This window comes from Poecilia reticulata, linkage group LG5 (genome assembly GCF_000633615.1).
Source record: "Poecilia reticulata strain Guanapo linkage group LG5, Guppy_female_1.0+MT, whole genome shotgun sequence".
In the NCBI taxonomy this organism is placed as follows: domain Eukaryota; kingdom Metazoa; phylum Chordata; class Actinopteri; order Cyprinodontiformes; family Poeciliidae; genus Poecilia; species Poecilia reticulata.
In genome coordinates, this window is record NC_024335.1 from 8914032 (window position 1) to 8918845 (window position 4814).

The 4814-nt window shown below is 41.1% G+C and overlaps 1 protein-coding gene across 1 annotated transcript in view; it reads left to right on the forward strand.

Annotated features, from left to right (window-relative positions):
• Positions 1-312: 312 nt before the first annotated feature.
• The window catches only part of LOC103464617 (ras-related protein Rap-1b), a 22440-nt gene continuing 17938 nt past the window's right edge, over positions 313-4814 (forward strand). Inside the window, exon 1 of the mRNA XM_017304630.1 lies at positions 313-493. The gene's annotated coding sequence lies outside the window, so the exon portion shown is untranslated. The remainder of the gene's footprint in view (positions 494-4814) is intronic.

Genomic DNA, 4814 nt, shown 5'->3' on the forward strand with positions numbered 1-4814 from the left:
ATAATAATAATAATAAAGTAACCAATCCTATCCTGTTTTCTAAACAGGGCTGATCTGTACACGCTAAAGGTCACGCACCTTTAATGTTTTCACATGGTGCTAAAAATGACTGAGTTATTGTGTATTCGTGTCGGCGCATGTGTCATGCCCTTTTAAGAAAAACGAGAAACGGTCCGGGTGACGTCCGCTGCCTGAGCTCTCAGACGCCGCCGCCGCCGCTGGAGGAGAACTCACGAACTGACACTTGCGGAGCGGCGAGAGACAGCGAGCCAGAGACGGTGAGTTGGGCTGCCAAACTTTACTACGTGATCAAATAAGCGGTCAAATAAGTCGCGACGGAGAGCGCGGCGAGGACGCTTGCAGGAGCGGACGCGATAAAGCGAAGTGCGCTGCGCGTGTTTCGTTTTGTCGGGGGCTAAGAGAGAAGAATTGTCTTCAAGTAAAAACCGGAGTGAGCACTCCCCATTTTAGTCAAGGCCAAGCGGAAGGGCAGGTAACGTTAGCTATCGGTTTATGTCATTTTCTGGGGAAATGTAGAGCATTTCGGTTTGACTAACAACCTGCTATGTTTGGTTGACGTTTGAATTATYAAACGAGCTCGGGCGCCGGACATTTCTGACAGGCTTGGCTGTGTTTTGGTAACACTCAGAGGAAAGGAATGTGTCGGCTGGTTAGCTCGGCTGCTAACGAGCCGCAGCTAACGGTGTGAGCAGCAGCCAGTTAAGCTGGCTAGTTAGCGGCATTTCGCTAACAAGCTTCATAACGGGACTTAGGCTGATTGCTTGCCTCAATCTAGATTGCCCGTAAACAGATGTTGTCCTTAATTACCTAGATTGAAGATTTTAGTGTTGGGTAGGATTTAGCTGTAAGCAGGCTTACGAGTTAAACAGAATTTGATTAATTTTATGGTTACAAAAATCGACCGATTGGTGTTTTTTCGTCTGCCAATGTCGCCGAGGGATTTACAAAGCATATTTGTTTGGTGTCAGCCAACATCTAATTGACTAGCATCACTGGTATAAAGGCAGAAAAAATACTTTCACAATGGTACCTGCATCACGTCGATTTCACAAAATATAATGAAGTTATAAAGCAAATATACCAATYTGGACACTCAAAATTAAATGCTAGAAATSTAGTTTTTCTTTGATGTAGAAAAGCAAACTTAAGCAGCTTTTCAGATGAATCTAATCTGTAAGTGGTGAAATTATTCTTTGATTTAATTCCATAAGRCKGATCTGATCTGCAGAATCAGCAAATTGGATGCTGTGGACACCCAGAAATAATAAGACTTTTACACTTTTTAAAAGTAACATTTTCTGTCTTATTTCTTAATATGAAAGGTCATTACAGTTGAGATTTGTGGTCTTACTGTTTCACAGGTTTATTTAGATGTTTTTTCATAATATTAGGGTTAACTTCCTTTTTGGTAGATCAAAGCCCCCCAGCAGGCAAAACAACATTTAGCTGTCCACAGATGTGCCTGGCTTTCAATTTGTTCACTGTGCTCAAGTGAGGTGGTGACTAATTATTGTTTTAAAAAGAGACACAAATCTTCCTAATGATAATAACCTAATAGAAAGGAACCAGATGGGATCTGCAGTCTCTTTTTCAAGACGAACCTGGCATGAGAGCAGCACTGTAAGTTGGCTCTAGTGATCAGTTGGTCCACCTCTACTAATCATGTGTTGTCGTTGTGTTGGCTGCCGCTCTGTGGTGTTGTCAGAGCCACAGATTGCAGGGATTTAGCATGACCTGGAGTGATAAGCATATGCCACAGCCGTAAGCAAATTAGGTAGAGTCACAGTGAGATAACTCGAGCGCTGCAGCGGCTTTCTCTTGTCCGACTCCACGGTTTGTGTCAGCCTGTTGCTAGGCTGTCTTAGCAGCGGCGACAGTAATGTGAAACAGGAAAGGTGTGCACGTTACTGTGAAATTGTAAGCACACAGGCATGTCAGCTGTATCACATATTAGCCTGTAAAGCAGATCTCTCTGAGAAGCAGCCTGTTGGGTAGGAGTTGAAACAAGATCCAAGATGACTTGGGTGTAAAACTTTTGTGAGAGAAAGTGTAAACTTTCTGATTCAAAAAATGATGTTTCCCTACATTCTGTATCTCATATCTTTTACACTAAAGTATATATCATCTATTTCCCTTCTTGAACCTGCCATCTTGGTCTTGCACAGGAACAGTGACTGGGAGTTATTTTAGCTGATAGCTACTCCTTTCCCATCCTTTCAGCATGAAACTTCTTGTGCTTTGGAAAGAGGATGTGGTTACAGGTCAGTGCCCCAGACACTGAGATGCATTCAGTTGACAGTTACAGGCCTTTGTCATAATCAAGCCACAGCAAAGTTCTCTGGTGACTAGGTGCTGTTTTGCTCTGAGTCATTTTTACATAGTGGATCTGAAGGAAAAGCACAAGCTGCTTTATCACAATATTGCAATACATGTGCAGAATGAGTAATTTAGTCCTTCAATTTTAGGGGGAGATCAGAAACACATTGTTAGTCAGACGCTTGCGTTTCCTGAATTTGGATGTYCTACGTACAAAGATAATCAACCTGAATTTGCCGCTATTATGAAAGCACAGCATTTCTTCTTTCAGAGCTGCTTTACCTCTGGTGTTAATGGTGTATTTTATTGGCTTGTAAATTCTCTCCTTCCTGGGGATTTTTATAAGAAAGAACAATGCAAGTAATTAGAGTAAATTAGACACRGAGTAGAGTTAATTTGCTTTATTTCCAATTAAAAGGCTCAGTTAGTTATGGGCTAACTAGTATAATGTATAGACCTATATGCAATAGAGCTGAATAGTGTTAGAAAATATTGCTGTGGTGATTGTATTGGTAAATATTGCRACGACATGAGGTGAGATATTCCTATTTTCACCCTTCCTCTCTTTCTCCTGTGCTCCCATCATTCTGCGACCTTTAGCATTTAGGGAAATGTCGTTTGTGTCCGGTGTCGGCATCTGTTGCTGTGGKACTTCATCCAACTGACTAAATATTACTTTGTCATGCAAAATGCAAGTTCACAATACTTGAATATTGGGCAACAGGTTTTTTTCACTTCACTGTCTTTTGTGATATAAATATTGCACACACTCGCATTGTACTAATGATATTTCCTCAATCTATATTGTGCAGCCCTATATTGTTGAAAAAGGATGGTGGGTTGTACTTTGAGCACTTGTAGAGATGCAGAGATTTCATTCTTCTTCTCAYTGTTATTTTCACCAATTCCCATATTTCTTCCAAGCATTATAGTGCAAAAAACTGAGAATAAATTGTTGATCAGAGTAGATCCATGGGAAAAAAAGACTAATCTTTTAAAGTGATGTTTGAAACAACACTAAATTCTTAGATTGCTGAAAATTAATATGTTGGTGTTCTGTCAGCTTAATAATAATTCAGTAATTGATCATTTTTGTTCTGTTTAATCCAATTAATTTAGTGTTTTTAGCTCTGTTTGAACCAGCGATGTGAATTGTGGTCTTTGTGGTAGTAGCAAGTAACTACGCTCTTTTCTACAGCTGCAGCTAATAAGTCAACCCTGAAAATAATTTTTTTCTCATCGGCTATGCCACTTGTTGTGGCATGTGGGTTACCAGGTTAGCATTTTCACACAGGCGTTGTCTGCAGCGGATGCCTGCATTTCCACCATCAGCTCTGTGGAGGAGATGCAGAGGACAGCTGCCACTCATCCCATCCTGCTGAGTCAGTCGCACTGACAGCTTCCTTACGGTCTGATGGGCCTCAGCGCACCCGGAAATAGCTGTTCCTGAATGTTAAGAGTTAAGCCGCGGAGTCTCCTCCTGAATGTTGTCGAGACTCCTGCTACCAGCGCCACCTAATCCAGTTTCAAACCCTAGATGGACACATACCTTTAGCTCCAGCCGGGTGAGTTGATGCAGTGGCGTCTCGGTGGGGAGCATTTTCTATGACACGCGGCTTTCCCTCGCTCCTTATTTGCTGGGGTTACTACTAGAGCGGAGGAACTGTGTTTGTTTTGTTGGAGATGACAGTGTGTCATTGAGGTTACTGAAGAGAGAGATTTGGTTTGAAAGGCTGTTGTCCTTAAATGGCTCCGTGTGTGTTTGTGTGTGGTGAGACTGTCTCAGCAGGCAGATGAAAGAGTTGAGTGTTTTGTGTSACGGTTTTCCTGGTATGAATGTTTTTATGCAGATGAAGCTTCAGAAGAAGAGCTCTCCACTGGCTTTGTTTCTCTGTGTTGAAGGACAGACTTAACTTAGGTGGGCTCTAGAGAAAGGCTAGATGAATATGAAGTTGAGTTAATTAAGGTATATCGCATCACTCYGCTACTTGAACGTGTTTCCTACTTCATGATCTTTTCCTCTCAGATTAATTTCAGTTCCTAAGCTGCATAATCATGTTCATATCAAAAGTCGAGATGTATCCTTGGTTTCTCTCTTAACTGTCTTAACACAAAGGCACAGAGACAGTAGTAACAAGAAGTGGCTTTTGAATCTGACACCTGGGTTACAATTTTTCTTTTTTTTTTKTTRTTGTATTTTTTGCTGGAGTAAGCATAAAATGATGTATAAGGAATGGTTACATCAATATCAGTTCTTTCAAAAATATTGACTTAACTTTTAACAGGGAGCTCTTGAGTAAAGAGTAAAGATCCAGAGWAAAGAACAACTGCAGACTGTGAGACTTAAGTTCATAGAGATTAATCTGCTTGACCCAAGGTTAYTTGCCGTTATCTAAAACAAATATTGAGCGACATTTTTACATTGGGAATCATTTCAGTTTGAGTCAAGACCAAAAGTAATCCCAAGACTGAAATAA